General features: G+C 45.2%; 17 non-coding genes across 17 annotated transcripts; all 17 read right to left on the bottom strand.

Moving 5' to 3' along the window:
• Window positions 1-1,052: 1,052 nt before the first annotated feature.
• Window positions 1,053-1,243, bottom strand: LOC141196552 (U2 spliceosomal RNA). The gene has a single exon (XR_012268954.1). It is a non-coding gene; the product is annotated as a U2 spliceosomal RNA (small nuclear RNA).
• Window positions 1,244-2,366: 1,123 nt separating this feature from the next.
• LOC141196351 (U2 spliceosomal RNA) lies at window positions 2,367-2,557 on the bottom strand. Its single transcript, XR_012268895.1, has one exon. It is a non-coding gene; the product is annotated as a U2 spliceosomal RNA (small nuclear RNA).
• A 1,121-nt stretch (window positions 2,558-3,678) lies between these two features.
• On the bottom strand, window positions 3,679-3,869 carry LOC141196339 (U2 spliceosomal RNA). Its single transcript, XR_012268885.1, has one exon. It is a non-coding gene; the product is annotated as a U2 spliceosomal RNA (small nuclear RNA).
• A 1,120-nt stretch (window positions 3,870-4,989) lies between these two features.
• On the bottom strand, window positions 4,990-5,180 carry LOC141196327 (U2 spliceosomal RNA). Its single transcript, XR_012268880.1, has one exon. It is a non-coding gene; the product is annotated as a U2 spliceosomal RNA (small nuclear RNA).
• A 1,119-nt stretch (window positions 5,181-6,299) lies between these two features.
• On the bottom strand, window positions 6,300-6,490 carry LOC141195740 (U2 spliceosomal RNA). Its single transcript, XR_012268318.1, has one exon. It is a non-coding gene; the product is annotated as a U2 spliceosomal RNA (small nuclear RNA).
• Window positions 6,491-7,610: 1,120 nt separating this feature from the next.
• LOC141196316 (U2 spliceosomal RNA) lies at window positions 7,611-7,801 on the bottom strand. Its single transcript, XR_012268870.1, has one exon. It is a non-coding gene; the product is annotated as a U2 spliceosomal RNA (small nuclear RNA).
• Window positions 7,802-8,924: 1,123 nt separating this feature from the next.
• On the bottom strand, window positions 8,925-9,115 carry LOC141196304 (U2 spliceosomal RNA). Its single transcript, XR_012268860.1, has one exon. It is a non-coding gene; the product is annotated as a U2 spliceosomal RNA (small nuclear RNA).
• Window positions 9,116-10,236: 1,121 nt separating this feature from the next.
• On the bottom strand, window positions 10,237-10,427 carry LOC141196292 (U2 spliceosomal RNA). The gene has a single exon (XR_012268851.1). It is a non-coding gene; the product is annotated as a U2 spliceosomal RNA (small nuclear RNA).
• A 1,122-nt stretch (window positions 10,428-11,549) lies between these two features.
• Window positions 11,550-11,740, bottom strand: LOC141196281 (U2 spliceosomal RNA). The gene has a single exon (XR_012268841.1). It is a non-coding gene; the product is annotated as a U2 spliceosomal RNA (small nuclear RNA).
• Window positions 11,741-12,864: 1,124 nt separating this feature from the next.
• Window positions 12,865-13,055, bottom strand: LOC141196268 (U2 spliceosomal RNA). Its single transcript, XR_012268830.1, has one exon. It is a non-coding gene; the product is annotated as a U2 spliceosomal RNA (small nuclear RNA).
• A 1,123-nt stretch (window positions 13,056-14,178) lies between these two features.
• On the bottom strand, window positions 14,179-14,369 carry LOC141196257 (U2 spliceosomal RNA). The gene has a single exon (XR_012268820.1). It is a non-coding gene; the product is annotated as a U2 spliceosomal RNA (small nuclear RNA).
• Window positions 14,370-15,489: 1,120 nt separating this feature from the next.
• LOC141196246 (U2 spliceosomal RNA) lies at window positions 15,490-15,680 on the bottom strand. The gene has a single exon (XR_012268809.1). It is a non-coding gene; the product is annotated as a U2 spliceosomal RNA (small nuclear RNA).
• A 1,122-nt stretch (window positions 15,681-16,802) lies between these two features.
• On the bottom strand, window positions 16,803-16,993 carry LOC141196235 (U2 spliceosomal RNA). Its single transcript, XR_012268798.1, has one exon. It is a non-coding gene; the product is annotated as a U2 spliceosomal RNA (small nuclear RNA).
• A 1,123-nt stretch (window positions 16,994-18,116) lies between these two features.
• On the bottom strand, window positions 18,117-18,307 carry LOC141196224 (U2 spliceosomal RNA). Its single transcript, XR_012268788.1, has one exon. It is a non-coding gene; the product is annotated as a U2 spliceosomal RNA (small nuclear RNA).
• Window positions 18,308-19,430: 1,123 nt separating this feature from the next.
• Window positions 19,431-19,621, bottom strand: LOC141196213 (U2 spliceosomal RNA). Its single transcript, XR_012268777.1, has one exon. It is a non-coding gene; the product is annotated as a U2 spliceosomal RNA (small nuclear RNA).
• A 1,120-nt stretch (window positions 19,622-20,741) lies between these two features.
• LOC141196202 (U2 spliceosomal RNA) lies at window positions 20,742-20,932 on the bottom strand. Its single transcript, XR_012268766.1, has one exon. It is a non-coding gene; the product is annotated as a U2 spliceosomal RNA (small nuclear RNA).
• A 1,121-nt stretch (window positions 20,933-22,053) lies between these two features.
• Window positions 22,054-22,244, bottom strand: LOC141196191 (U2 spliceosomal RNA). The gene has a single exon (XR_012268755.1). It is a non-coding gene; the product is annotated as a U2 spliceosomal RNA (small nuclear RNA).
• Between the last annotated feature and the right edge of the window lie 210 nt (window positions 22,245-22,454).

The raw sequence follows: 22,454 nt of genomic DNA, 5'->3' as shown, positions 1-22,454 counted from the left end.
CTGGGCTCCCGTTAAGAAGACATGCTGTCAACCTCTAGATCCCTCACATGCCTGCACTTTTCGGCTTGCTGCTGCTGCAATCCACGCGTTTTAGATCTGCATAACTCCACCTCTTTTAGCACAGTACCCTCAACCCCCGGCTGTTCCCACCCGCCTCAACACCGTTGGAAGGGAGGAGAACCAATTAAGGCGGGGGGGGGGGTGGAACGAGCAGCTGTCTACCCTTAGCAGGAGGGTTGCTGATTAATTACCTCTCCTGCTGCTGCTGCTGCTGGCTGTCCAGCAGCAGACTGAAGGTGGCTGCTGCTGTGCGCAGGTATATAAAGGCTCAGAGCCTATTATGACACGCGCAGCCAGCGTTCCATTGCCACATTCCGTCTACTGCAGGCGGGATACCTGGATGGCTGAATGTCACTGAGAAGCTCACAGAGACCGCCATAAGCAACAGTTTAAAAGAATGCCACAGACTAATCAACCAAACTTTTTGGGTTGGTTTCTCTTTTATAGTCTGCAGGCATTAAATGAAAGAAGTCAGTGTTCCAGCAGAGGGAGACAACGTTTCAGAAAAGGCATTGTAGCAAACCAAAAAAGAAATTTTAAGCGCAGCAGAGTAACCAGCTCACATACCTGTTAGCTCAGGTGAGTTTAAAAGGCTGCTGTTGATAACAAGGGCATTTGCTAAATAGATGGTGTGTGTGCAACAATATACTGAAAGGTCAATTATATTGTGCAGCTTATCTCACCACCTGTAGTTATTTAGGTGAAAGCTCCAAAATGCTTGCCTAATATGTCTGTTTATCCAAAAGGAAGTATAGAGGGAGAGCTAGATAGATAGCATTGCATTACATTACATTACATGGCAATGCAATGCACAGTTGCTGAAGTTGAACCAAAATGAGCTTGTCATCTGGCTTCTGCAACTTTTAACATGAAAAATCCAATGAGGAGAAGAAAAGCAAAGCCAAAGAGTCCATCCCAAAATCCGACAAACAAGCAAAATGAACAAAAAGCATTGAATTCAATTCTTTCTGATTTTAGAAACTGCATTAAAGAAGGGGTGCACCGTTCCTGGAGATACTGCAATACCAGGTCAATGCGTGGAGTGGACAGAGCAAGCTCTTTTTCCATCTCCCTGTTCTAAAAATCCATTTAATATATGGTCCCCAGATAGGGGACGTATCAGATATTAAACTGATAAGAACAGATACTACACTTGATCTTAGCCAAAAGGCCGAGAAGCGATAACCAGAATTGGTTTCCGACTACGGTGCCACCCAAGGATTCTGAAAAGTCCATTTGTGGAGATGGCCACCTGGACTCCCGTTAAGAAGACATGCTGTCAACCTCTAGATCCCTCACATGCCTGCACTTTTCGGCTTGCTGCTGCTGCAATCCACGCGTTTTGGATCTGCATAACTCCACCTGTTTTAGCACAGTACCCTCAACCCCCGGCTGTTCCCACCCGCCTCAACACCGTTGGAAGGGAGGAGAACCAATTAAGGCGGGGGGGGGGGGGTGGAACGAGCAGCTGTCTACCCTTAGCAGGAGGGTTGCTGATTAATTACCTCTCCTGCTGCTGCTGCTGCTGGCTGTCCAGCAGCAGACTGAAGGTGGCTGCTGCTGTGCGCAGGTATATAAAGGCTCAGAGCCTATTATGACACGCGCAGCCAGCGTTCCATTGCCACATTCCGTCTACTGCAGGCGGGATACCTGGATGGCTGAATGTCACTGAGAAGCTCACAGAGACCGCCATAAGCAACAGTTTAAAAGAATGCCACAGACTAATCAACCAAACTTTTTGGGTTGGTTTCTCTTTTATAGTCTGCAGGCATTAAATGAAAGAAGTCAGTGTTCCAGCAGAGGGAGACAACGTTTCAGAAAAGGCATTGTAGCAAACCAAAAAAGAAATTTTAAGCGCAGCAGAGTAACCAGCTCACATACCTGTTAGCTCAGGTGAGTTTAAAAGGCTGCTGTTGATAACAAGGGCATTTGCTAAATAGATGGTGTGTGTGCAACAATATACTGAAAGGTCAATTATATTGTGCAGCTTATCTCACCACCTGTAGTTATTTAGGTGAAAGCTCCAAAATGCTTGCCTAATATGTCTGTTTATCCAAAAGGAAGTATAGAGGGAGAGCTAGATAGATAGCATTGCATTACATTACATTACATGGCAATGCAATGCACAGTTGCTGAAGTTGAACCAAAATGAGCTTGTCATCTGGCTTCTGCAACTTTTAACATGAAAAATCCAATGAGGAGAAGAAAAGCAAAGCCAAAGAGTCCATCCCAAAATCCGACAAACAAGCAAAATGAACAAAAAGCATTGAATTCAATTCTTTCTGATTTTAGAAACTGCATTAAAGAAGGGGTGCACCGGTCCTGGAGATACTGCAATACCAGGTCAATGCGTGGAGTGGACAGAGCAAGCTCTTTTTCCATCTCCCTGTTCTAAAAATCCATTTAATATATGGTCCCCAGATAGGGGACGTATCAGATATTAAACTGATAAGAACAGATACTACACTTGATCTTAGCCAAAAGGCCGAGAAGCGATAACCAGAATTGGTTTCCGACTACGGTGCCACCCAAGGATTCTGAAAAGTCCATTTGTGGAGATGGCCACCTGGACTCCCGTTAAGAAGACATGCTGTCAACCTCTAGATCCCTCACATGCCTGCACTTTTCGGCTTGCTGCTGCTGCAATCCACGCGTTTTAGATCTGCATAACTCCACCTCTTTTAGCACAGTACCCTCAACCCCCGGCTGTTCCCACCCGCCTCAACACCGTTGGAAGGGAGGAGAACCAATTAAGGCGGGGGGGGGGGTGGAACGAGCAGCTGTCTACCCTTAGCAGGAGGGTTGCTGATTAATTACCTCTCCTGCTGCTGCTGCTGCTGGCTGTCCAGCAGCAGACTGAAGGTGGCTGCTGCTGTGCGCAGGTATATAAAGGCTCAGAGCCTATTATGACACGCGCAGCCAGCGTTCCATTGCCACATTCCGTCTACTGCAGGCGGGATACCTGGATGGCTGAATGTCACTGAGAAGCTCACAGAGACCGCCATAAGCAACAGTTTAAAAGAATGCCACAGACTAATCAACCAAACTTTTTGGGTTGGTTTCTCTTTTATAGTCTGCAGGCATTAAATGAAAGAAGTCAGTGTTCCAGCAGAGGGAGACAACGTTTCAGAAAAGGCATTGTAGCAAACCAAAAAATAAATTTTAAGCGCAGCAGAGTAACCAGCTCACATACCTGTTAGCTCAGGTGAGTTTAAAAGGCTGCTGTTGATAACAAGGGCATTTGCTAAATAGATGGTGTGTGTGCAACAATATACTGAAAGGTCAATTATATTGTGCAGCTTATCTCACCACCTGTAGTTATTTAGGTGAAAGCTCCAAAATGCTTGCCTAATATGTCTGTTTATCCAAAAGGAAGTATAGAGGGAGAGCTAGATAGATAGCATTGCATTACATTACATTACATGGCAATGCAATGCACAGTTGCTGAAGTTGAACCAAAATGAGCTTGTCATCTGGCTTCTGCAACTTTTAACATGAAAAATCCAATGAGGAGAAGAAAAGCAAAGCCAAAGAGTCCATCCCAAAATCCGACAAACAAGCAAAATGAACAAAAAGCATTGAATTCAATTCTTTCTGATTTTAGAAACTGCATTAAAGAAGGGGTGCACCGGTCCTGGAGATACTGCAATACCAGGTCAATGCGTGGAGTGGACAGAGCAAGCTCTTTTTCCATCTCCCTGTTCTAAAAATCCATTTAATATATGGTCCCCAGATAGGGGACGTATCAGATATTAAACTGATAAGAACAGATACTACACTTGATCTTAGCCAAAAGGCCGAGAAGCGATAACCAGAATTGGTTTCCGACTACGGTGCCACCCAAGGATTCTGAAAAGTCCATTTGTGGAGATGGCCACCTGGACTCCCGTTAAGAAGACATGCTGTCAACCTCTAGATCCCTCACATGCCTGCACTTTTCGGCTTGCTGCTGCTGCAATCCACGCGTTTTAGATCTGCATAACTCCACCTCTTTTAGCACAGTACCCTCAACCCCCGGCTGTTCCCACCCGCCTCAACACCGTTGGAAGGGAGGAGAACCAATTAAGGCGGGGGGGGGGTGGAACGAGCAGCTGTCTACCCTTAGCAGGAGGGTTGCTGATTAATTACCTCTCCTGCTGCTGCTGCTGCTGGCTGTCCAGCAGCAGACTGAAGGTGGCTGCTGCTGTGCGCAGGTATATAAAGGCTCAGAGCCTATTATGACACGCGCAGCCAGCGTTCCATTGCCACATTCCGTCTACTGCAGGCGGGATACCTGGATGGCTGAATGTCACTGAGAAGCTCACAGAGACCGCCATAAGCAACAGTTTAAAAGAATGCCACAGACTAATCAACCAAACTTTTTGGGTTGGTTTCTCTTTTATAGTCTGCAGGCATTAAATGAAAGAAGTCAGTGTTCCAGCAGAGGGAGACAACGTTTCAGAAAAGGCATTGTAGCAAACCAAAATAGAAATTTTAAGCGCAGCAGAGTAACCAGCTCACATACCTGTTAGCTCAGGTGAGTTTAAAAGGCTGCTGTTGATAACAAGGGCATTTGCTAAATAGATGGTGTGTGTGCAACAATATACTGAAAGGTCAATTATATTGTGCAGCTTATCTCACCACCTGTAGTTATTTAGGTGAAAGCTCCAAAATGCTTGCCTAATATGTCTGTTTATCCAAAAGGAAGTATAGAGGGAGAGCTAGATAGATAGCATTGCATTACATTACATTACATGGCAATGCAATGCACAGTTGCTGAAGTTGAACCAAAATGAGCTTGTCATCTGGCTTCTGCAACTTTTAACATGAAAAATCCAATGAGGAGAAGAAAAGCAAAGCCAAAGAGTCCATCCCAAAATCCGACAAACAAGCAAAATGAACAAAAAGCATTGAATTCAATTCTTTCTGATTTTAGAAACTGCATTAAAGAAGGGGTGCACCGGTCCTGGAGATACTGCAATACCAGGTCAATGCGTGGAGTGGACAGAGCAAGCTCTTTTTCCATCTCCCTGTTCTAAAAATCCATTTAATATATGGTCCCCAGATAGGGGACGTATCAGATATTAAACTGATAAGAACAGATACTACACTTGATCTTAGCCAAAAGGCCGAGAAGCGATAACCAGAATTGGTTTCCGACTACGGTGCCACCCAAGGATTCTGAAAAGTCCATTTGTGGAGATGGCCACCTGGACTCCCGTTAAGAAGACATGCTGTCAACCTCTAGATCCCTCACATGCCTGCACTTTTCGGCTTGCTGCTGCTGCAATCCACGCGTTTTAGATCTGCATAACTCCACCTCTTTTAGCACAGTACCCTCAACCCCCGGCTGTTCCCACCCGCCTCAACACCGTTGGAAGGGAGGAGAACCAATTAAGGCGGGGGGGGGTGGAACGAGCAGCTGTCTACCCTTAGCAGGAGGGTTGCTGATTAATTACCTCTCCTGCTGCTGCTGCTGCTGGCTGTCCAGCAGCAGACTGAAGGTGGCTGCTGCTGTGCGCAGGTATATAAAGGCTCAGAGCCTATTATGACACGCGCAGCCAGCGTTCCATTGCCACATTCCGTCTACTGCAGGCGGGATACCTGGATGGCTGAATGTCACTGAGAAGCTCACAGAGACCGCCATAAGCAACAGTTTAAAAGAATGCCACAGACTAATCAACCAAACTTTTTGGGTTGGTTTCTCTTTTATAGTCTGCAGGCATTAAATGAAAGAAGTCAGTGTTCCAGCAGAGGGAGACAACGTTTCAGAAAAGGCATTGTAGCAAACCAAAAAAGAAATTTTAAGCGCAGCAGAGTAACCAGCTCACATACCTGTTAGCTCAGGTGAGTTTAAAAGGCTGCTGTTGATAACAAGGGCATTTGCTAAATAGATGGTGTGTGTGCAACAATATACTGAAAGGTCAATTATATTGTGCAGCTTATCTCACCACCTGTAGTTATTTAGGTGAAAGCTCCAAAATGCTTGCCTAATATGTCTGTTTATCCAAAAGGAAGTATAGAGGGAGAGCTAGATAGATAGCATTGCATTACATTACATTACATGGCAATGCAATGCACAGTTGCTGAAGTTGAACCAAAATGAGCTTGTCATCTGGCTTCTGCAACTTTTAACATGAAAAATCCAATGAGGAGAAGAAAAGCAAAGCCAAAGAGTCCATCCCAAAATCCGACAAACAAGCAAAATGAACAAAAAGCATTGAATTCAATTCTTTCTGATTTTAGAAACTGCATTAAAGAAGGGGTGCACCGGTCCTGGAGATACTGCAATACCAGGTCAATGCATGGAGTGGACAGAGCAAGCTCTTTTTCCATCTCCCTGTTCTAAAAATCCATTTAATATATGGTCCCCAGATAGGGGACGTATCAGATATTAAACTGATAAGAACAGATACTACACTTGATCTTAGCCAAAAGGCCGAGAAGCGATAACCAGAATTGGTTTCCGACTACGTTGCCACCCAAGGATTCTGAAAAGTCCATTTGTGGAGATGGCCACCTGGACTCCCGTTAAGAAGACATGCTGTCAACCTCTAGATCCCTCACATGCCTGCACTTTTCGGCTTGCTGCTGCTGCAATCCACGCGTTTTAGATCTGCATAACTCCACCTCTTTTAGCACAGTACCCTCAACCCCCGGCTGTTCCCACCCGCCTCAACACCGTTGGAAGGGAGGAGAACCAATTAAGGCGGGGGGGGGGTGGAACGAGCAGCTGTCTACCCTTAGCAGGAGGGTTGCTGATTAATTACCTCTCCTGCTGCTGCTGCTGCTGGCTGTCCAGCAGCAGACTGAAGGTGGCTGCTGCTGTGCGCAGGTATATAAAGGCTCAGAGCCTATTATGACACGCGCAGCCAGCGTTCCATTGCCACATTCCGTCTACTGCAGGCGGGATACCTGGATGGCTGAATGTCACTGAGAAGCTCACAGAGACCGCCATAAGCAACAGTTTAAAAGAATGCCACAGACTAATCAACCAAACTTTTTGGGTTGGTTTCTCTTTTATAGTCTGCAGGCATTAAATGAAAGAAGTCAGTGTTCCAGCAGAGGGAGACAACGTTTCAGAAAAGGCATTGTAGCAAACCAAAAAAGAAATTTTAAGCGCAGCAGAATAACCAGCTCACATACCTGTTAGCTCAGGTGAGTTTAAAAGGCTGCTGTTGATAACAAGGGCATTTGCTAAATAGATGGTGTGTGTGCAACAATATACTGAAAGGTCAATTATATTGTGCAGCTTATCTCACCACCTGTAGTTATTTAGGTGAAAGCTCCAAAATGCTTGCCTAATATGTCTGTTTATCCAAAAGGAAGTATAGAGGGAGAGCTAGATAGATAGCATTGCATTACATTACATTACATGGCAATGCAATGCACAGTTGCTGAAGTTGAACCAAAATGAGCTTGTCATCTGGCTTCTGCAACTTTTAACATGAAAAATCCAATGAGGAGAAGAAAAGCAAAGCCAAAGAGTCCATCCCAAAATCCGACAAACAAGCAAAATGAACAAAAAGCATTGAATTCAATTCTTTCTGATTTTAGAAACTGCATTAAAGAAGGGGTGCACCGGTCCTGGAGATACTGCAATACCAGGTCAATGCGTGGAGTGGACAGAGCAAGCTCTTTTTCCATCTCCCTGTTCTAAAAATCCATTTAATATATGGTCCCCAGATAGGGGACGTATCAGATATTAAACTGATAAGAACAGATACTACACTTGATCTTAGCCAAAAGGCCGAGAAGCGATAACCAGAATTGGTTTCCGACTACGGTGCCAACCAAGGATTCTGAAAAGTCCATTTGTGGACATGGCCACCTGGACTCCCGTTAAGAAGACATGCTGTCAACCTCTAGATCCCTCACATGCCTGCACTTTTCGGCTTGCTGCTGCTGCAATCCACGCGTTTTAGATCTGCATAACTCCACCTCTTTTAGCACAGTACCCTCAACCCCCGGCTGTTCCCACCCGCCTCAACACCGTTGGAAGGGAGGAGAACCAATTAAGGCGGGGGGGGGGGGGGTGGAACGAGCAGCTGTCTACCCTTAGCAGGAGGGTTGCTGATTAATTACCTCTCCTGCTGCTGCTGCTGCTGGCTGTCCAGCAGCAGACTGAAGGTGGCTGCTGCTGTGCGCAGGTATATAAAGGCTCAGAGCCTATTATGACACGCGCAGCCAGCGTTCCATTGCCACATTCCGTCTACTGCAGGCGGGATACCTGGATGGCTGAATGTCACTGAGAACTCACAGAGACCGCCATAAGCAACAGTTTAAAAGAATGCCACAGACTAATCAACCAAACTTTTTGGGTTGGTTTCTCTTTTATAGTCTGCAGGCATTAAATGAAAGAAGTCAGTGTTCCAGCAGAGGGAGACAACGTTTCAGAAAAGGCATTGTAGCAAACCAAAAAAGAAATTTTAAGCGCAGCAGAGTAACCAGCTCACATACCTGTTAGCTCAGGTGAGTTTAAAAGGCTGCTGTTGATAACAAGGGCATTTGCTAAATAGATGGTGTGTGTGCAACAATATACTGAAAGGTCAATTATATTGTGCAGCTTATCTCACCACCTGTAGTTATTTAGGTGAAAGCTCCAAAATGCTTGCCTAATATGTCTGTTTATCCAAAAGGAAGTATAGAGGGAGAGCTAGATAGATAGCATTGCATTACATTACATTACATGGCAATGCAATGCACAGTTGCTGAAGTTGAACCAAAATGAGCTTGTCATCTGGCTTCTGCAACTTTTAACATGAAAAATCCAATGAGGAGAAGAAAAGCAAAGCCAAAGAGTCCATCCCAAAATCCGACAAACAAGCAAAATGAACAAAAAGCATTGAATTCAATTCTTTCTGATTTTAGAAACTGCATTAAAGAAGGGGTGCACCGGTCCTGGAGATACTGCAATACCAGGTCAATGCGTGGAGTGGACAGAGCAAGCTCTTTTTCCATCTCCCTGTTCTAAAAATCCATTTAATATATGGTCCCCAGATAGGGGACGTATCAGATATTAAACTGATAAGAACAGATACTACACTTGATCTTAGCCAAAAGGCCGAGAAGCGATAACCAGAATTGGTTTCCGACTACGGTGCCACCCAAGGATTCTGAAAAGTCCATTTGTGGAGATGGCCACCTGGACTCCCGTTAAGAAGACATGCTGTCAACCTCTAGATCCCTCACATGCCTGCACTTTTCGGCTTGCTGCTGCTGCAATCCACGCGTTTTAGATCTGCATAACTCCACCTCTTTTAGCACAGTACCCTCAACCCCCGGCTGTTCCCACCCGCCTCAACACCGTTGGAAGGGAGGAGAACCAATTAAGGCGGGGGGGGGGGTGGAACGAGCAGCTGTCTACCCTTAGCAGGAGGGTTGCTGATTAATTACCTCTCCTGCTGCTGCTGCTGCTGGCTGTCCAGCAGCAGACTGAAGGTGGCTGCTGCTGTGCGCAGGTATGTAAAGGCTCAGAGCCTATTATGACACGCGCAGCCAGCGTTCCATTGCCACATTCCGTCTACTGCAGGCGGGATACCTGGATGGCTGAATGTCACTGAGAAGCTCACAGAGACCGCCATAAGCAACAGTTTAAAAGAATGCCACAGACTAATCAACCAAACTTTTTGGGTTGGTTTCTCTTTTATAGTCTGCAGGCATTAAATGAAAGAAGTCAGTGTTCCAGCAGAGGGAGACAACGTTTCAGAAAAGGCATTGTAGCAAACCAAAAAAGAAATTTTAAGCGCAGCAGAGTAACCAGCTCACATACCTGTTAGCTCAGGTGAGTTTAAAAGGCTGCTGTTGATAACAAGGGCATTTGCTAAATAGATGGTGTGTGTGCAACAATATACTGAAAGGTCAATTATATTGTGCAGCTTATCTCACCACCTGTAGTTATTTAGGTGAAAGCTCCAAAATGCTTGCCTAATATGTCTGTTTATCCAAAAGGAAGTATAGAGGGAAAGCTAGATAGATAGCATTGCATTACATTACATTACATGGCAATGCAATGCACAGTTGCTGAAGTTGAACCAAAATGAGCTTGTCATCTGGCTTCTGCAACTTTTAACATGAAAAATCCAATGAGGAGAAGAAAAGCAAAGCCAAAGAGTCCATCCCAAAATCCGACAAACAAGCAAAATGAACAAAAAGCATTGAATTCAATTCTTTCTGATTTTAGAAACTGCATTAAAGAAGGGGTGCACCGGTCCTGGAGATACTGCAATACCAGGTCAATGCGTGGAGTGGACAGAGCAAGCTCTTTTTCCATCTCCCTGTTCTAAAAATCCATTTAATATATGGTCCCCAGATAGGGGACGTATCAGATATTAAACTGATAAGAACAGATACTACACTTGATCTTAGCCAAAAGGCCGAGAAGCGATAACCAGAATTGGTTTCCGACTACGGTGCCACCCAAGGATTCTGAAAAGTCCATTTGTGGAGATGGCCACCTGGACTCCCGTTAAGAAGACATGCTGTCAACCTCTAGATCCCTCACATGCCTGCACTTTTCGTCTTGCTACTGCTGCAATCCACGCGTTTTAGATCTGCATAACTCCACCTCTTTTAGCACAGTACCCTCAACCCCCGGCTGTTCCCACCCGCCTCAACACCGTTGGAAGGGAGGAGAACCAATTAAGGCGGGGGGGGGGGGTGGAACGAGCAGCTGTCTACCCTTAGCAGGAGGGTTGCTGATTAATTACCTCTCCTGCTGCTGCTGCTGCTGGCTGTCCAGCAGCAGACTGAAGGTGGCTGCTGCTGTGCGCAGGTATATAAAGGCTCAGAGCCTATTATGACACGCGCAGCCAGCGTTCCATTGCCACATTCCGTCTACTGCAGGCGGGATACCTGGATGGCTGAATGTCACTGAGAAGCTCACAGAGACCGCCATAAGCAACAGTTTAAAAGAATGCCACAGACTAATCAACCAAACTTTTTGGGTTGGTTTCTCTTTTATAGTCTGCAGGCATTAAATGAAAGAAGTCAGTGTTCCAGCAGAGGGAGACAACGTTTCAGAAAAGGCATTGTAGCAAACCAAAAAAGAAATTTTAAGCGCAGCAGAGTAACCAGCTCACATACCTGTTAGCTCAGGTGAGTTTAAAAGGCTGCTGTTGATAACAAGGGCATTTGCTAAATAGATGGTGTGTGTGCAACAATATACTGAAAGGTCAATTATATTGTGCAGCTTATCTCACCACCTGTAGTTATTTAGGTGAAAGCTCCAAAATGCTTGCCTAATATGTCTGTTTATCCAAAAGGAAGTATAGAGGGAGAGCTAGATAGATAGCATTGCATTACATTACATTACATGGCAATGCAATGCACAGTTGCTGAAGTTGAACCAAAATGAGCTTGTCATCTGGCTTCTGCAACTTTTAACATGAAAAATCCAATGAGGAGAAGAAAAGCAAAGCCAAAGAGTCCATCCCAAAATCCGACAAACAAGCAAAATGAACAAAAAGCATTGAATTCAATTCTTTCTGATTTTAGAAACTGCATTAAAGAAGGGGTGCACCGGTCCTGGAGATACTGCAATACCAGGTCAATGCGTGGAGTGGACAGAGCAAGCTCTTTTTCCATCTCCCTGTTCTAAAAATCCATTTAATATATGGTCCCCAGATAGGGGACGTATCAGATATTAAACTGATAAGAACAGATACTACACTTGATCTTAGCCAAAAGGCCGAGAAGCGATAACCAGAATTGGTTTCCGACTACGGTGCCACCCAAGGATTCTGAAAAGTCCATTTGTGGAGATGGCCACCTGGACTCCCGTTAAGAAGACATGCTGTCAACCTCTAGATCCCTCACATGCCTGCACTTTTCGGCTTGCTGCTGCTGCAATCCACGCGTTTTAGATCTGCATAACTCCACCTCTTTTAGCACAGTACCCTCAACCCCCGGCTGTTCCCACCCGCCTCAACACCGTTGGAAGGGAGGAGAACCAATTAAGGCGGGGGGGGGGGGGGTGGAACGAGCAGCTGTCTACCCTTAGCAGGAGGGTTGCTGATTAATTACCTCTCCTGCTGCTGCTGCTGCTGGCTGTCCAGCAGCAGACTGAAGGTGGCTGCTGCTGTGCGCAGGTATATAAAGGCTCAGAGCCTATTATGACACGCGCAGCCAGCGTTCCATTGCCACATTCCGTCTACTGCAGGCGGGATACCTGGATGGCTGAATGTCACTGAGAAGCTCACAGAGACCGCCATAAGCAACAGTTTAAAAGAATGCCACAGACTAATCAACCAAACTTTTTGGGTTGGTTTCTCTTTTATAGTCTGCAGGCATTAAATGAAAGAAGTCAGTGTTCCAGCAGAGGGAGACAACGTTTCAGAAAAGGCATTGTAGCAAACCAAAAAAGAAATTTTAAGCGCAGCAGAGTAACCAGCTCACATACCTGTTAGCTCAGGTGAGTTTAAAAGGCTGCTGTTGATAACAAGGGCATTTGCTAAATAGATGGTGTGTGTGCAACAATATACTGAAAGGTCAATTATATTGTGCAGCTTATCTCACCACCTGTAGTTATTTAGGTGAAAGCTCCAAAATGCTTGCCTAATATGTCTGTTTATCCAAAAGGAAGTATAGAGGGAGAGCTAGATAGATAGCATTGCATTACATTACATTACATGGCAATGCAATGCACAGTTGCTGAAGTTGAACCAAAATGAGCTTGTCATCTGGCTTCTGCAACTTTTAACATGAAAAATCCAATGAGGAGAAGAAAAGCAAAGCCAAAGAGTCCATCCCAAAATCCGACAAACAAGCAAAATGAACAAAAAGCATTGAATTCAATTCTTTCTGATTTTAGAAACTGCATTAAAGAAGGGGTGCACCGGTCCTGGAGATACTGCAATACCAGGTCAATGCGTGGAGTGGACAGAGCAAGCTCTTTTTCCATCTCCCTGTTCTAAAAATCCATTTAATATATGGTCCCCAGATAGGGGACGTATCAGATATTAAACTGATAAGAACAGATACTACACTTGATCTTAGCCAAAAGGCCGAGAAGCGATAACCAGAATTGGTTTCCGACTACGGTGCCACCCAAGGATTCTGAAAAGTCCATTTGTGGAGATGGCCACCTGGACTCCCGTTAAGAAGACATGCTGTCAACCTCTAGATCCCTCACATGCCTGCACTTTTCGTCTTGCTGCTGCTGCAATCCACGCGTTTTAGATCTGCATAACTCCACCTCTTTTAGCACAGTACCCTCAACCCCCGGCTGTTCCCACCCGCCTCAACACCGTTGGAAGGGAGGAGAACCAATTAAGGCGGGGGGGGGGGGGTGGAACGAGCAGCTGTCTACCCTTAGCAGGAGGGTTGCTGATTAATTACCTCTCCTGCTGCTGCTGCTGCTGGCTGTCCAGCAGCAGACTGAAGGTGGCTGCTGCTGTGCGCAGGTATATAAAGGCTCAGAGCCTATTATGACACGCGCAGCCAGCGTTCAATTGCCACATTCCGTCTACTGCAGGCGGGATACCTGGATGGCTGAATGTCACTGAGAAGCTCACAGAGACCGCCATAAGCAACAGTTTAAAAGAATGCCACAGACTAATCAACCAAACTTTTTGGGTTGGTTTCTCTTTTATAGTCTGCAGGCATTAAATGAAAGAAGTCAGTGTTCCAGCAGAGGGAGACAACATTTCAGAAAAGGCATTGTAGCAAACCAAAAAAGAAATTTTAAGCGCAGCAGAGTAACCAGCTCACATACCTGTTAGCTCAGGTGAGTTTAAAAGGCTGCTGTTGATAACAAGGGCATTTGCTAAATAGATGGTGTGTGTGCAACAATATACTGAAAGGTCAATTATATTGTGCAGCTTATCTCACCACCTGTAGTTATTTAGGTGAAAGCTCCAAAATGCTTGCCTAATATGTCTGTTTATCCAAAAGGAAGTATAGAGGGAGAGCTAGATAGATAGCATTGCATTACATTACATTACATGGCAATGCAATGCACAGTTGCTGAAGTTGAACCAAAATGAGCTTGTCATCTGGCTTCTGCAACTTTTAACATGAAAAATCCAATGAGGAGAAGAAAAGCAAAGCCAAAGAGTCCATCCCAAAATCCGACAAACAAGCAAAATAAACAAAAAGCATTGAATTCAATTCTTTCTGATTTTAGAAACTGCATTAAAGAAGGGGTGCACCGGTCCTGGAGATACTGCAATACCAGGTCAATGCGTGGAGTGGACAGAGCAAGCTCTTTTTCCATCTCCCTGTTCTAAAAATCCATTTAATATATGGTCCCCAGATAGGGGACGTATCAGATATTAAACTGATAAGAACAGATACTACACTTGATCTTAGCCAAAAGGCCGAGAAGCGATAACCAGAATTGGTTTCCGACTACGGTGCCACCCAAGGATTCTGAAAAGTCCATTTGTGGAGATGGCCACCTGGACTCCCGTTAAGAAGACATGCTGTCAACCTCTAGATCCCTCACATGCCTGCACTTTTCGGCTTGCTGCTGCTGCAATCCACGCGTTTTAGATCTGCATAACTCCACCTCTTTTAGCACAGTACCCTCAACCCCCAGCTGTTCCCACCCGCCTCAACACCGTTGGAAGGGAGGAGAACCAATTAAGGCGGGGGGGGGGTGGAACGAGCAGCTGTCTACCCTTAGCAGTAGGGTTGCTGATTAATTACCTCTCCTGCTGCTGCTGCTGCTGGCTGTCCAGCAGCAGACTGAAGGTGGCTGCTGCTGTGCGCAGGTATATAAAGGCTCAGAGCCTATTATGACACGCGCAGCCAGCGTTCCATTGCCACATTCCGTCTACTGCAGGCGGGATACCTGGATGGCTGAATGTCACTGAGAAGCTCACAGAGACCGCCATAAGCAACAGTTTAAAAGAATGCCACAGACTAATCAACCAAACTTTTTGGGTTGGTTTCTCTTTTATAGTCTGCAGGCATTAAATGAAAGAAGTCAGTGTTCCAGCAGAGGGAGACAACGTTTCAGAAAAGGCATTGTAGCAAACCAAAAAAGAAATTTTAAGCGCAGCAGAGTAACCAGCTCACATACCTGTTAGCTCAGGTGAGTTTAAAAGGCTGCTGTTGATAACAAGGGCATTTGCTAAATAGATGGTGTGTGTGCAACAATATACTGAAAGGTCAATTATATTGTGCAGCTTATCTCACCACCTGTAGTTATTTAGGTGAAAGCTCCAAAATGCTTGCCTAATATGTCTGTTTATCCAAAAGGAAGTATAGAGGGAGAGCTAGATAGATAGCATTGCATTACATTACATTACATGGCAATGCAATGGACAGTTGCTGAAGTTGAACCAAAATGAGCTTGTCATCTGGCTTCTGCAACTTTTAACATGAAAAATCCAATGAGGAGAAGAAAAGCAAAGCCAAAGAGTCCATCCCAAAATCCGACAAACAAGCAAAATGAACAAAAAGCATTGAATTCAATTCTTTCTGATTTTAGAAACTGCATTAAAGAAGGGGTGCACCGGTCCTGGAGATACTGCAATACCAGGTCAATGCGTGGAGTGGACAGAGCAAGCTCTTTTTCCATCTCCCTGTTCTAAAAATCCATTTAATATATGGTCCCCAGATAGGGGACGTATCAGATATTAAACTGATAAGAACAGATACTACACTTGATCTTAGCCAAAAGGCCGAGAAGCGATAACCAGAATTGGTTTCCGACTACGGTGCCACCCAAGGATTCTGAAAAGTCCATTTGTGGAGATGGCCACCTGGACTCCCGTTAAGAAGACTTGCTGTCAACCTCTAGATCCCTCACATGCCTGCACTTTTCGGCTTGCTGCTGCTGCAATCCACGCGTTTTAGATCTGCATAACTCCACCTCTTTTAGCACAGTACCCTCAACCCCCGGCTGTTCCCACCCGCCTCAACACCGTTGGAAGGGAGGAGAACCAATTAAGGCGGGGGGGGGGGGTGGAACGAGCAGCTGTCTACCCTTAGCAGGAGGGTTGCTGATTAATTACCTCTCCTGCTGCTGCTGCTGCTGGCTGTCCAGCAGCAGACTGAAGGTGGCTGCTGCTGTGCGCAGGTATATAAAGGCTCAGAGCCTATTATGACACGCGCAGCCAGCGTTCCATTGCCACATTCCGTCTACTGCAGGCGGGATACCTGGATGGCTGAATGTCACTGAGAAGCTCACAGAGACCGCCATAAGCAACAGTTTAAAAGAATGCCACAGACTAATCAACCAAACTTTTTGGGTTGGTTTCTCTTTTATAGTCTGCAGGCATTAAATGAAAGAAGTCAGTGTTCCAGCAGAGGGAGACAACGTTTCAGAAAAGGCATTGTAGCAAACCAAAAAAGAAATTTTAAGCGCAGCAGAGTAACCAGCTCACATACCTGTTAGCTCAGGTGAGTTTAAAAGGCTGCTGTTGATAACAAGGGCATTTGCTAAATAGATGGTGTGTGTGCAACAATATACTGAAAGGTCAATTATATTGTGCAGCTTATCTCACCACCTGTAGTTATTTAGGTGAAAGCTCCAAAATGCTTGCCTAATATGTCTGTTTATCCAAAAGGAAGTATAGAGGGAGAGCTAGATAGATAGCATTGCATTACATTACATTACATGGCAATGCAATGCACAGTTGCTGAAGTTGAACCAAAATGAGCTTGTCATCTGGCTTCTGCAACTTTTAACATGAAAAATCCAATGAGGAGAAGAAAAGCTAAGCCAAAGAGTCCATCCCAAAATCCGACAAACAAGCAAAATGAACAAAAAGCATTGAATTCAATTCTTTCTGATTTTAGAAACTGCATTAAAGAAGGGGTGCACCGGTCCTGGAGATACTGCAATACCAGGTCAATGCGTGGAGTGGACAGAGCAAGCTCTTTTTCCATCTCCCTGTTCTAAAAATCCATTTAATATATGGTCCCCAGATAGGGGACGTATCAGATATTAAACTGATAAGAACAGATACTACACTTGATCTTAGCCAAAAGGCCGAGAAGCGATAACCAGAATTGGTTTCCGACTACGGTGCCACCCAAGGATTCTGAAAAGTCCATTTGTGGAGATGGCCACCTGGACTCCCGTTAAGAAGACATGCTGTCAACCTCTAGATCCCTCACATGCCTGCACTTTTCGGCTTGCTGCTGCTGCAATCCACGCGTTTTAGATCTGCATAACTCCACCTCTTTTAGCACAGTACCCTCAACCCCCGGCTGTTCCCACCCGCCTCAACACCGTTGGAAGGGAGGAGAACCAATTAAGGCGGGGGGGGGGGGGTGGAACGAGCAGCTGTCTACCCTTAGCAGGAGGGTTGCTGATTAATTACCTCTCCTGCTGCTGCTGCTGCTGGCTGTCCAGCAGCAGACTGAAGGTGGCTGCTGCTGTGCGCAGGTATATAAAGGCTCAGAGCGTATTATGACACGCGCAGCCAGCGTTCCATTGCCACATTCCGTCTACTGCAGGCGGGATACCTGGATGGCTGAATGTCACTGAGAAGCTCACAGAGACCGCCATAAGCAACAGTTTAAAAGAATGCCACAGACTAATCAACCAAACTTTTTGGGTTGGTTTCTCTTTTATAGTCTGCAGGCATTAAATGAAAGAAGTCAGTGTTCCAGCAGAGGGAGACAACGTTTCAGAAAAGGCATTGTAGCAAACCAAAAAAGAAATTTTAAGCGCAGCAGAGTAACCAGCTCACATACCTGTTAGCTCAGGTGAGTTTAAAAGGCTGCTGTTGATAACAAGGGCATTTGCTAAATAGATGGTGTGTGTGCAACAATATACTGAAAGGTCAATTATATTGTGCAGCTTATCTCACCACCTGTAGTTATTTAGGTGAAAGCTCCAAAATGCTTGCCTAATATGTCTGTTTATCCAAAAGGAAGTATAGAGGGAGAGCTAGATAGATAGCATTGCATTACATTACATTACATGGCAATGCAATGCACAGTTGCTGAAGTTGAACCAAAATGAGCTTGTCATCTGGCTTCTGCAACTTTTAACATGAAAAATCCAATGAGGAGAAGAAAAGCAAAGCCAAAGAGTCCATCCCAAAATCCGACAAACAAGCAAAATGAACAAAAAGCATTGAATTCAATTCTTTCTGATTTTAGAAACTGCATTAAAGAAGGGGTGCACCGGTCCTGGAGATACTGCAATACCAGGTCAATGCGTGGAGTGGACAGAGCAAGCTCTTTTTCCATCTCCCTGTTCTAAAAATCCATTTAATATATGGTCCCCAGATAGGGGACGTATCAGATATTAAACTGATAAGAACAGATACTACACTTGATCTTAGCCAAAAGGCCGAGAAGCGATAACCAGAATTGGTTTCCGACTACGGTGCCACCCAAGGATTCTGAAAAGTCCATTTGTGGAGATGGCCACCTGGACTCCCGTTAAGAAGACATGCTGTCAACCTCTAGATCCCTCACATGCCTGCACTTTTCGGCTTGCTGCTGCTGCAATCCACGCGTTTTAGATCTGCATAACTCCACCTCTTTTAGCACAGTACCCTCAACCCCCGGCTGTTCCCACCCGCCTCAACACCGTTGGAAGGGAGGAGAACCAATTAAGGCGGGGGGGGGGGGGTGGAACGAGCAGCTGTCTACCCTTAGCAGGAGGGTTGCTGATTAATTACCTCTCCTGCTGCTGCTGCTGCTGGCTGTCCAGCAGCAGACTGAAGGTGGCTGCTGCTGTGCGCAGGTATATAAAGGCTCAGAGCCTATTATGACACGCGCAGCCAGCGTTCCATTGCCACATTCCGTCTACTGCAGGCGGGATACCTGGATGGCTGAATGTCACTGAGAAGCTCACAGAGACCGCCATAAGCAACAGTTTAAAAGAATGCCACAGACTAATCAACCAAACTTTTTGGGTTGGTTTCTCTTTTATAGTCTGCAGGCATTAAATGAAAGAAGTCAGTGTTCCAGCAGAGGGAGACAACGTTTCAGAAAAGGCATTGTAGCAAACCAAAAAAGAAATTTTAAGCGCAGCAGAGTAACCAGCTCACATACCTGTTAGCTCAGGTGAGTTTAAAAGGCTGCTGTTGATAACAAGGGCATTTGCTAAATAGATGGTGTGTGTGCAACAATATACTGAAAGGTCAATTATATTGTGCAGCTTATCTCACCACCTGTAGTTATTTAGGTGAAAGCTCCAAAATGCTTGCCTAATATGTCTGTTTATCCAAAAGGAAGTATAGAGGGAGAGCTAGATAGATAGCATTGCATTACATTACATTACATGGCAATGCAATGCACAGTTGCTGAAGTTGAACCAAAATGAGCTTGTCATCTGGCTTCTGCAACTTTTAACATGAAAAATCCAATGAGGAGAAGAAAAGCAAAGCCAAAGAGTCCATCCCAAAATCCGACAAACAAGCAAAATGAACAAAAAGCATTGAATTCAATTCTTTCTGATTTTAGAAACTGCATTAAAGAAGGGGTGCACCGGTCCTGGAGATACTGCAATACCAGGTCAATGCGTGGAGTGGACAGAGCAAGCTCTTTTTCCATCTCCCTGTTCTAAAAATCCATTTAATATATGGTCCCCAGATAGGGGACGTATCAGATATTAAACTGATAAGAACAGATACTACACTTGATCTTAGCCAAAAGGCCGAGAAGCGATAACCAGAATTGGTTTCCGACTACGGTGCCACCCAAGGATTCTGAAAAGTCCATTTGTGGAGATGGCCACCTGGGCTCCCGTTAAGAAGACATGCTGTCAACCTCTAGATCCCTCACATGCCTGCACTTTTCGGCTTGCTGCTGCTGCAATCCACGCGTTTTAGATCTGCATAACTCCACCTCTTTTAGCACAGTACCCTCAACCCCCGGCTGTTCCCACCCGCCTCAACACCGTTGGAAGGGAGGAGAACCAATTAAGGCGGGGGGGGGGTGGAACGAGCAGCTGTCTACCCTTAGCAGGAGGGTTGCTGATTAATTACCTCTCCTGCTGCTGCTGCTGCTGGCTGTCCAGCAGCAGACTGAAGGTGGCTGCTGCTGTGCGCAGGTATATAAAGGCTCAGAGCCTATTATGACACGCGCAGCCAGCGTTCCATTGCCACATTCCGTCTACTGCAGGCGGGATACCTGGATGGCTGAATGTCACTGAGAAGCTCACAGAGACCGCCATAAGCAACAGTTTAAAAGAATGCCACAGACTAATCAACCAAACTTTTTGGGTTGGTTTCTCTTTTATAGTCTGCAGGCATTAAATGAAAGAAGTCAGTGTTCCAGCAGAGGGAGACAACGTTTCAGAAAAGGCATTGTAGCAAACCAAAAAAGAAATTTTAAGCGCAGCAGAGTAACCAGCTCACATACCTGTTAGCTCAGGTGAGTTTAAAAGGCTGCTGTTGATAACAAGGGCATTTGCTAAATAGATGGTGTGTGTGCAACAATATACTGAAAGGTCAATTATATTGTGCAGCTTATCTCACCACCTGTAGTTATTTAGGTGAAAGCTCCAAAATGCTTGCCTAATATGTCTGTTTATCCAAAAGGAAGTATAGAGGGAGAGCTAGATAGATAGCATTGCATTACATTACATTACATGGCAATGCAATGCACAGTTGCTGAAGTTGAACCAAAATGAGCTTGTCATCTGGCTTCTGCAACTTTTAACATGAAAAATCCAATGAGGAGAAGAAAAGCAAAGCCAAAGAGTCCATCCCAAAATCCGACAAACAAGCAAAATGAACAAAAAGCATTGAATTCAATTCTTTCTGATTTTAGAAACTGCATTAAAGAAGGGGTGCACCGGTCCTGGAGATACTGCAATACCAGGTCAATGCGTGGAGTGGACAGAGCAAGCTCTTTTTCCATCTCCCTGTTCTAAAAATCCATTTAATATATGGTCCCCAGATAGGGGACGTATCAGATATTAAACTGATAAGAACAGATACTACACTTGATCTTAGCCAAAAGGCCGAGAAGCGATAACCAGAATTGGTTTCCGACTACGGTGCCACCCAAGGATTCTGAAAAGTCCATTTGTGGAGATGGCCACCTGGACTCCCGTTAAGAAGACATGCTGTCAACCTCTAGATCCCTCACATGCCTGCACTTTTCGGCTTGCTGCTGCTGCAATCCACGCGTTTTAGATCTGCATAACTCCACCTCTTTTAGCACAGTACCCTCAACCCCCAGCTGTTCCCACCCGCCTCAACACCGTTGGAAGGGAGGAGAACCAATTAAGGCGGGGGGGGGGGTGGAACGAGCAGCTGTCTACCCTTAGCAGGAGGGTTGCTGATTAATTACCTCTCCTGCTGCTGCTGCTGCTGGCTGTCCAGCAGCAGACTGAAGGTGGCTGCTGCTGTGCGCAGGTATATAAAGGCTCAGAGCCTATTATGACACGCGCAGCCAGCGTTCCATTGCCACATTCCGTCTACTGCAGGCGGGATACCTGGATGGCTGAATGTCACTGAGAAGCTCACAGAGACCGCCATAAGCAACAGTTTAAAAGAATGCCACAGACTAATCAACCAAACTTTTTGGGTTGGTTTCTCTTTTATAGTCTGCAGGCATTAAATGAAAGAAGTCAGTGTTCCAGCAGAGGGAGACAACGTTTCAGAAAAGGCATTGTAGCAAACCAAAAAAGAAATTTTAAGCGCAGCAGAGTAACCAGCTCACATACCTGTTAGCTCAGGTGAGTTTAAAAGGCTGCTGTTGATAACAAGGGCATTTGCTAAATAGATGGTGTGTGTGCAACAATATACTGAAAGGTCAATTATATTGTGCAGCTTATCTCACCACCTGTAGTTATTTAGGTGAAAGCTCCAAAATGCTTGCCTAATATGTCTGTTTATCCAAAAGGAAGTATAGAGGGAGAGCTAGATAGATAGCATTGCATTACATTACATTACATGGCAATGCAATGCACAGTTGCTGAAGTTGAACCAAAATGAGCTTGTCATCTGGCTTCTGCAACTTTTAACATGAAAAATCCAATGAGGAGAAGAAAAGCAAAGCCAAAGAGTCCATCCCAAAATCCGACAAACAAGCAAAATGAACAAAAAGCATTGAATTCAATTCTTTCTGATTTTAGAAACTGCATTAAAGAAGGGGTGCACCGGTCCTGGAGATACTGCAATACCAGGTCAATGCGTGGAGTGGACAGAGCAAGCTCTTTTTCCATCTCCCTGTTCTAAAAATCCATTTAATATATGGTCCCCAGATAGGGGACGTATCAGATATTAAACTGATAAGAACAGATACTACACTTGATCTTAGCCAAAAGGCCGAGAAGCGATAACCAGAATTGGTTTCCGACTACGGTGCCACCCAAGGATTCTGAAAAGTCCATTTGTGGAGATGGCCACCTGGACTCCCGTTAAGAAGACATGCTGTCAACCTCTAGATCCCTCACATGCCTGCACTTTTCGGCTTGCTGCTGCTGCAATCCACGCGTTTTAGATCTGCATAACTCCACCTCTTTTAGCACAGTACCCTCAACCCCCGGC

This window comes from Phyllobates terribilis, unplaced genomic scaffold (genome assembly GCF_046119375.1).
Source record: "Phyllobates terribilis strain yellow unplaced genomic scaffold, ASM4611937v1 Scaffold_74__1_contigs__length_7073193, whole genome shotgun sequence".
Taxonomy (NCBI): domain Eukaryota; kingdom Metazoa; phylum Chordata; class Amphibia; order Anura; family Dendrobatidae; genus Phyllobates; species Phyllobates terribilis.
This window is presented reverse-complemented; position numbering and strand designations above follow the sequence as displayed.